Here is a 10,062-nt window from a genome sequence, read left to right as displayed (position 1 = left end):
AAGTATAAGTGTATCACGAAGCGGAAGTGGCAACTTGTGAAGTAAAAGCGTCTATCAAGTATAAGTGGCTACAAGTATAAGCGATATAGAGACAATAACCGGTATAAGCGTATCACGAAGGAAATGCGTTATCAAGTAGGAGTTTTAAATAAATAAAGCGAAGCAGAAGTAACAAACAGGTAAAAGTATACGTCGTAAAAGGGAACTTCGATGAAAACCTTGGAAAAACCTTTATACTCAGGGAAAATCACATTTGGTATTCTTTGGTAAAATAAGTTTGAAAAAATTTATTAATCCTTGGAACCTTTATAAACCAGTTTAAAATGAATTTAGATAAAACAGTATAAGTAAGAGTTTTGAAACAAATGAAAACCTTTTTGAAACCATCATAGTATCCTACTCGGTAAAACAGTGTACAGTGTGGTAAACTCTTGTGCATGCGGGTTATCAATCACATGCGATTGATATGATAACTGGCATTTTTTAACTTGTAGTTCGCCCCCCCCCCCTATAAAACATGTAAAAACATTAAAAGGTTCATTCAGGGGTATGAACTCACCTGGCGTTAGTGGATCCGACGAAGGTGCCGATTGAGCGCTCGGTGTCAAGTAAGGACTTGGACACACTTAGAGACCTATTTAATATATGATAACATATGTTCACATACAATTAGTATATTATATACCAATTAAACAAGTATACGCACTCTAAGGAGCGGAAAACACTTTGGTTAAGTGTTTGGGGTGTCCCGGGTAACATCTAAGGGTTTGTATGGCTTAGGAAATGGAGTTTACTCTCCGAGAGTAAACTCTCTACACTTAGTTTACGGCGCAGGGACAACTCCCCATGAGTTTACGGCCGTAAACTCATGGTGAGGGGTTCTAGTGTGTTTTAAAGGCTCAATCTTGTTTGTGGGATTTTTCTAGTTCCAAATCTAAATGGTATGAATGAGTTTAGGGTCTTTAAGGGCACCATTATGGAGTTTACAGCCCATGAACCAACCCTAAGGGAGTTCACGTCCGTGAACTCTTATTCCTTGAGTTAAGTGAAGTTTTAAGCCCTTAATACCTTCCTAGCATTTTATAGTAATAGTCTAAAGCCATTTGGGGAACAAAAACCAACATTTTGGCATGATTGAGGGTGTTTACAGCCTTGACACATGTCTGGGCCGTAAACTCCTTTTAACCCCGTAAATCTTTGTGTTTGAATGATCTAAACCCGAAATAGCAAGCCCCTAATTCATGTATTAAGCCTAAGGGTGGTTTGGGAGTGTGTTTGGGGCATTTTGACAAGGTTTAGAGGTGTTTACGGCCTAAGCATGTGCTTGGGCCGTAAACTCTCTTTTATGCCCTAAATTGATTGTTTTAAATGAGCAAACACTCCTAGGCTAATTCCTCAATTTATTTCCAAGCTTTTTGGGACAAGTTTGGGTCTTTTTGGCCTCAATTAAGGTGTTTACGGCCTAAGGAGGATCTTAGGTTGTGAACTCCTTTTCAACAGCTTAAATGGTCGAATTTTAAGCTATAATCACGAGTCATAATGTTTAGAACAAGCTAGGGTAAGTGGACTTACGATTTGGAAGCGTTTGGTTGCGGATTTGGGTCAAAAACAAGTCTAGAGAGAGAGGGTGGAAAAGGCTCAAATGGAGTTTATTCCCCCTTATATATAGGTGGGAGTTGGAGCTCAGTGATATTCTACCCGATAGTGATGTTTAACGGGGCTTTTGGTCGCACCCGATTTAGTGGTCGTAATAATAAAAACTAACTTTTCCAATTAAATGGAAATGTGTATTATGAATTTTTATTTCTCATATCACGACTTAACGACATAAATAAATGAACTATTTATTTAATTGGCGACCTCTAATTAACGGAACTTTTATACAGTGGAATATTCCGTTAACGGTAACGGGGTAATGTAACGGAATAACTTTGGGTTGTCACATCATGCCCCCATTAGAGGAATTTCGTCCCGAAATTCAGGTCTAGGCAAGGTAATTGGTATGAATGACTGAGTAGAGGCAGGAGGGTACTTCCTATTTGGTTTGTCCTCGCACTCCCAAGTGAACTCTAGCCTGTGTTTGTCGTTCCAACAAACCTTCACTTATGGGACGCGAATTCCGTCTCATGTAGTTAGTGGGTTCCGACTGTGAGGTATCTACGAGTTTAGGGTTCTCAATGGTTTCTACAGGGCTGAGTGGGATACAAAGAGTGACGTCGTGTAATCGCATATCAAGTCTAAGAAGTGGATCGATAGAGGTGTGAAGCATGTGGAATATCCGAAAGTAGTAGTGGTCTGATGGAGGTTGGACCAAATCTCCATAAAGGATCTTGGGTGGTCCTAGGCTCTCGGAAAAGTAGAGCTTTTCAGTACCTAGAACATAGTATACTTCTATGGCAAGATCATCACTGGCGTGATCGCCATTCCGAAGTTCCTAACGTTCTCTCTCATACTGGTAGTGTAGTCCTTTAGGTTGGTTCTTCGGAAGCTCGGGTTGTCCTTGGTTTCGCGTTTCCTGTCAATTGGCTTTTAGAGACTTTCTAGATCATCGGATGGGTTGCGTGTCTACGGTATCTGTTTGCTTCCGAGTGTCTATCTCAATCTTGTGCAAAATGACCTTACACTTCTGATTCTTGAGATATTTCTGATGGAAACCCTCAGGGCCAGGGAGATAGGGTTCTACCAGACGAGTGTTGGACTATCTTGGGAGGTGGTTCTACTATTTCTGCGTGGGATAGTATTCGTGAAACACCTAATAGTCCAATGAATCTCTAATACTTTGGTTTATTTTAGCGCGGAAAGCACATGCTCTTGCATAACCCCTCGACTAACACCAAGGCTGGTGTCAAGTCTATAATCTCTTCGGGATCTGGGTCATGAGGCTTGACACCACTACTTTCGCACTTGATCAAGTATTCTTAGCTGCAAAGGTTATCATGTGGTTCTCGGTATTCTAGTGTTCACTTCGGAGAATGCAGTCTATCGTCTACATGGCGACGGCGACTTCCTCCATGCGAGGGGGCGAAGGGTTCTAGGCACTACTTGTCTGTAACAGGGTGGACGAAGTGCCTGGGTAGTGCGTACATCTTCAGCAACTACTCTTCCAAAGGTTCTGAGTTTTCTCGGTCTAGGTCGGATCTAGTGAGTATAGGATTTCATTTCTCAGAACTTTAATCTGCTCATCCATTCTTCTCAGAGTTTAACTCATCGCAACTTTCGGATTTCTGGGACATCCGTTGCGATACTTAAATCGGGGATTTGAGTGTAAATGGATGGTCGCAGTCAACGGTCTTGACTCTTACAACTCAGGTTTCTTTATCAACCGAGGATGTTAGTCACTAGGTTGGCTCAAGCGGAATGACAACAACTTCGGATTTGTGGTCATTATAGTAGCTCAACCCACAGTGGTTCTCTTGACTCCAACTCCTATTTTATGGAATAGGATGAAGGGCTTTACTATGAGGTTCTTGGTAAAGCTCATACTCGACTTAACCACTAATACTCGGTGTATGCAAGCCGTATATAATTGAGATCGACAGGACGTTTAGTTATGCGACTCCACCCCAGACCCACAACCCAACGAGGAACATGGAGTAGGGAGGAAGCACACATCTTAAGTCTTTTTGATCTCAACTATATACCACCTTTATGCATATACTAGGTTATTGTGGTCAGTCCCATGAGTTCTATCCTCTAGGTTCACGAACCTGATGTGCGAGGTGTGAAGGGTCTTTCTGGGGAATCTACGAAGTATGCTTCGGATGGTTATCGTCTTCTGGAGTATCTCACAGTGTCTTTCGCTTCGGTTTCCATCTGCCTATGGGGGGTTGGTTAACAGCGTGCGGTACCCCTCTCCTGGGTACTTCAGAAGGTTTGAAATAGAAGGACGACTGACGGATCGCATTAGGTTTGTTTATATGTATTATGTTTAGGTTCGGAAGAACCTTTATTTGCCGAAAGGGCTATGGAGAAAGTTCTTTTTACACAGCACTAAGGATTTACACATGGCTAAATGAAGTCAAACCATGATCGATAGAGTCGTCGAAGTTGGCACACTCCGATATGATATAAAGTGAGGGTCGATAGAGTCATGCGCCGAACAGGCGCACAAGTTCTAGGCGTCTTGGGTTTCGTCCTGCGTATCACTGCCGTGGATACTTGGACCGATCGAATCGACGCGGAACTATGGAGAGTCCTAAGTGTTCTGAATAGAGTACCTTTTTCATGAATGGATTTTCACAAGGCATTTCTATAATCGCCTAACATATACTAGTCATGTATAATTAAGGTGGGGAGGACTGTTGACTGAGCGACTTCGCCCTAAATCCACAACCAAATGAGGAACAGGAAATGAGGCAGCCTTCACTCACTCTAGGTCTTTCCATCTTAACTATACATGGCCGTAACGTATATGTTTAGCCATTATAGTTTTACCTGATAAAATTTTAAATTTTAAAACAGTGCTGCGACTTTCGCCTTAATGGGGAAGTATTTACATTGAATTAGCCTTTTAATGTTTTGCGTGAGTTATCTGGGATTGTGAGACGTACCAAAATCTACCAGGTTCCTTGATGCTTCTCCCTAAGCATTAGAGTTAGACTCCTCCTGTGTATTTGTCTTTCCCTTCGGTTGGGTACTCCTTCTTGAAGCGTCCCATTTCACCACCTAGGTGGCAAACTGTACGGGTCACCACATTGGTGGTTGATGAAATGAACTCAACCGGGGTTCTGCAGATGCGAGCAGTATGCCCCAACATGTGGCACCTAGCACAATAGAGCTCCCAGCAGACACCATGATGATGGTAGCTGCACTTGCTGCAATGGGGAAGGTTTCCTAAGTATGGTCTCCTAGGTGTAGGGATGGAAGGGTTGGCAGGGAATTTGACCATCTCAGCTCGTTGCTCTTCAGAAGGTCCTTGAGCTGAGGTACTTCCCTCCTCGATCTTGATCTTTCTCTTCAGTGGATGTGAGTGTGGTTCTTGGGTGGCTGGGTATGAAGGTGTTGGTTGCTGCTGTCAATTGCTAGGATCGAAATTTCCGATAGGGCTCTTACTAACATTGGCGTTGTTAGCATTCAGGTGAGCCATGATAGCTGATACGGCTGCCGAGACTGCAGCTTGGAACGTAGCTTCATCGAATAAGAGATTAGGTTTCTTGCTTGTGGACTGGTTGCGCTTCTTCGGTGGCATGGTTTTTCCTACATGGAAAGGAATACAAGATAATGAGAGACGATGGCTAGCCCTGGACATATATGTCCTGACTGTATTAGGCATAAACTTTCCCGTGCCTGGGACGTTGGTTGTCTGAGTGTCGACCTACATCCCTATGATGTAGTCCTGGTGTGCAAGGTAGGGATATGAGTATCAAAAAAAGTCCATAAGATGTGAGTCATTCCTACTACGTTACCTTTATACTGGGAAAGGTTTCACTCTCCGGCCCGAAAAGATTTGTGAACAGTTCGGAACGAAGCCGCGGAAAGAGAGGCTCATGAAGGCTTATGGCTGAATACTCTCAATAGAGGTGCGGGGATCCGCTCTAATCGTGTGACTGGCAACGGGAAAACGACGATTTACCTAACACATAGCGTGAGTAGTGTATCCACTAACTCACTAAATTGTATTATTTTAAGGGTGTATTAGCGTGACGAACATGAGGAAAAGACAATTCTCAGGTTCCATGTACTGGCTCCCTCTGTCTGCCTCGTATCTTTGTCTGGTATCGGCGTTGGTTTCCTTCGGCTATTTACCTAGGGTTCTCTTCTCGTATGGACATACTGAATCTCTACTCCACCTTGCTTCCGAATCCGACTCTAAGTGTCATCACTTCATGATGGATGACTGGAAATCTCGGAAGCTTAGGCGAATTCCTCACCGGTGTCCCTAAAAGATATAGGCACTTGGTGAAGTCAATAGTCTCAACCAAGTTCACTTATTTCCGAACAGGAAATCTTCTCAATGAATCTCCTCTGGGTCTGAATCAACTCTTCTGTAAAGCACTGAAGTGGATAGGGTTATCTATAGGGTTCGTGCGAGAATGGAAATGTCTAAAGAATCCTAAGAGATTATTAACATTTCACTAGATGATCCATATCGAGTCCTGCTACGATTACACAGGGTATACAAATCATATATAGCTTAGATCCGATATGCCTTCGAATATGTGATACTACTCTAGATCCAAATCCAAACAAGGAAAAGGAAATAGGGAGAAACCACACATTCTTAGCCTATGGGATCCTTATTATATATAACCTTGGAAGTATACTCTCTATAATTGTAGGTATATCAATAAGGATATTTTTAGTTCTTCACACAAGGTTATCTAGGTATCCTAAGATACCCCTATGGTATTTTAATTTCTTGTTTGGTTCTTATCTTCTGAATGTGGTTCTGGGATTAGTGTGAATCTTTTAGTGCTCCAAAATACTCCTATAGTATTTTGACTTTATGTTTGGCTCTAGCATTCCTAGTTGGTAAGTTTCAGACCTGTTGCAACACCACTATCACTCCCAAGCACACGTTCATCGCATCTCGAATAAATGTAGTTGATCAGGTTACATTTATTCCAGCTTACGGTTACATAACTGCCCAGGTTTGACGGTAATGCTCAACATCCGAAGACTTTTATTATTGTTCTTCTTGTGATACTTGTGTTCGGGTGTTTAGATTCTGGATGATCTTATACTTTGGTAAAATATGGTTATATTTTTAAGTATAATTCTTGGTCAGAGTGTTTCATCCCTTTGCGTTTATAGGTTGTATATCTTTTATGAATTGATATACTTAGCTCACTATAAACAATGCTCTGATACCAATCTGTCACACCCCAAAACCGGAACGGCGGAAACGTTCTGGGGTGGATGACGTCATGTCAAGTATCATAACACATGCACTATAGTAATCAAAGTACAACAAAACATTGCATTAATAGTAATAGTTTTACGTGGTTTACGTTACAACGTATCAAAGAAATACAAGTAATGGAATAAATACAGCGTGGTACTAAGCTATCTTCATCAACAGCTCCTGGGATGTACCTGTCTAATGCTAACCTGAGAATACAAGTTATTTGAAAAGTGAGTATCAACAGTTTTACAAATGTTGGTGAGTTCATAAGCATTTAGTGAATATTTTTATTCAAATAACTTTAATAAAAGTAGTAAATTTCAAGTATACAGTGAAATAGTGTCCTTTCTAGAAAATCCTATATTTTCTATTTTAAATGCAGTCTTCTACCAAGACTGGTCAGAGTTATGTGGTGAAAAGTAGTTTTCCCTCAATCGCTATCATTATCAAAATACAGAATTTGATTATTAAGGAAGCAGAAGAATTCAGGGAAATAACATATACATCAGCAGTGAGGACTGCTGACTAAGGCAAAGGAATCATAGACTCCAGGAGAGTATCGAATGAACGACACGCCTGGCTCAGTCTAACAGAAAGAGACAGAGACCCCAGACGGTACCAAATGAAAGGTACAACTAGTAAGGTCTAATACAGTGAGCACATACCACAGACAATATCAACTGAATGATACGTCTAGTAAGGTCAAAACAGAGAATACAGACCGCAGACAGTATCAAATGAAAGATACATCTTGCAAGGTCAAAACAGTGTAACTCTGAAAATGAGTTACCAGCATACAGTGTAAATTGCCGGTGAAATACCGTTACCTTAAGGCCATGAAGTATAAGGCAACCTGGGATACTCGTAACCATACTTACTAGAGTTCCAGATACCCTACGAGCGTCTATAAATATGACATTGTCACCCCTTGGCTTGGTAGGCCGTGGACTGTAGCTAGCATTCAGGGTGCGGGGGTGTCAATCCCGTATAGCTCTATACACACAATGCCCGCTCTCCCTACAGGAGACTCTGGTTACCAACTAGATGATGGAGAAGGTCATGTCCTGAAGATGCACCCCCAAATAGTGGGTAGAGACTTCCAAATAGTGGGTAGTGTGTTTCTAATGTAAGTGCTGAACTAGAGGTAGAGACTCATAACTGAACTGACTAAAGTAAACCCATATGTCTATGCTTGTGTACATAATATATAACTAATGAATCAAACGACCTTCAGATGGACGTCCGATCCCACCAGACCACATCTCAACGAAGAAAAGGAAATAGGGTAGACAAGCCTTCCTAAGTCCTTCAATCATTATTTATATGCATCTATACAAGCACATACATACATCTAACTACGCTTGAGTGTGTATCAAGTGGAATCATATCGTGAAGTATAAGTGTACAGTGTCGAATAACCGACTTGTGAAGTATAAGCGTACAGTGGAATAACCGAGTCGTGAAGTATAAGCGTACAGTGTGGGATAATCGAATCGTGAAGTATAAGTGTACCAAGTATAAGTGTATCACGAAGTGGAAGTGACAACTTGTGAAGTAAAAGCGTCTATCAAGTATAAGTGGCTACAAGTATAAGCGATATAGAGACAATAACCGGTATAAGCGTATCAGGAAGGAAATGCGTTATCAAGTAGGAGTTTTAAATAAGTAAAGCGAAGCAGCAGCAGTAACAAACAGGTAAAAGTATACGTCGTAAAAGGGAACTTCGATGAAAACCTTGGAAAAACCTTTATACTCAGGGAAAATCACATTTGGTATTCTTTGGTAAAATAAGTTTGAAAAACTTTATTAATCCTTGGAACCTTTATAAACCAGTTTAAAATGAATTTAGATAAAACAATATAAGTAAGAGTTTTGAAACAAATGAAAACCTTTTTGAAACCATCATAGTATCCTACTCGGTAAAACAGTGTACAGTGTGGTAAAATCTTGTGCATGCGGGTTATCAATCACATGCGATTGATATGATAACTGACATGTTTAACTTGTATTCCCCCCCCCCCCCTATAAAACATGTAAAAACATTAAAAGGTTCATTCAGGGGTATGAACTCACCTGGTGTTAGTGGATCCGACGAAGGTGCCGGTTGAGCGCTCGGTGTCAAGTAAGGACTTGGACACACTTAGAGACCTATTTAACATATGATAACATATGTTCACATACAATTAGTATATTATATACCAATTAAACAAGTATACCCACTCTAAGGAACGGAAAACACTTTGGTTAAGTGTTTGGGGTGTCCCGGGTAACATCTAAGGGTTTGTATGGCTTAGGAAATGGAGTTTACTCTCCGAGAGTAAACTCTCTACACTTAGTTTACGGCCCAGGGACAACTCCCCATGAGTTTACGGCCGTAAACTCATGGTGAGAGGTTCTAGGGTGTTTTAAGGGCTCAATCTTGTTCGTGGGATTTTTCTAGTTCCAAATCTAAATGGTATGAATGAGTTTAGGGTCTTTAAGGGCACCATTATGGAGTTTACAGCCCATGAACCAACCCTAAGGGAGTTCACGTCCGTGAACTCTTATTCCTTGAGTTAAGTGAAGTTTTAAGCCCTTAATACCTTCCTAGCATTTTATAGTAATAGTCTAAAGCCATTTGGGGAACAAAAACCAACATTTTGGCATGATTGAGGTTGTTTACAGCCTTGACACATGTCTGGGCCATAAACTCCTTTTAACCCCGTAAATCTTTGTGTTTGAATGATCTAAACCCGAAATAGCAAGCCCCTAATTCATGTATTAAGCCTAAGGGTGGTTTGGGAGTGTGTTTGGGGCATTTTGACAAGGTTTAGAGGTGTTTACAGCCTAAGCATGTGCTTGGGCCGTAAACTCTCTTTTATGCCCTAAATTGATTGTTTTAAATGAGCAAACACTCATAGGCTAATTCCTCAATTTATTTCCAAGCTTTTTGGGACAAGTTTGGGTCTTTTTGGCCTCAATTAAGGTGTTTACGGCCTAAGGAGGATCTTAGGCCGTGAACTCCTTTTCAATAGCTTAAATGGTCGAATTTTAAGCTATAATCACGAGTCATAATGTTTAAAACAAGCTAGGGTAAGTGGACTTATGTGACATCCCCAAAATCACGGCCAGAAAAGACCGGTTTGTTTATGCTTTGTTTAAAAATCAGAGTTACATTTTAAATGAAAGTGTTGCGGAATTTGTCCCAAAACAAAATATGATAAAGATTTATCAAAAGC

This window comes from Lactuca serriola, chromosome 2 (assembly GCF_051521515.1).
Source record: "Lactuca serriola cultivar US96UC23 chromosome 2, Lser_US96UC23_V15, whole genome shotgun sequence".
Classification (NCBI taxonomy): domain Eukaryota; kingdom Viridiplantae; phylum Streptophyta; class Magnoliopsida; order Asterales; family Asteraceae; genus Lactuca; species Lactuca serriola.
This window is presented reverse-complemented; position numbering follows the sequence as displayed.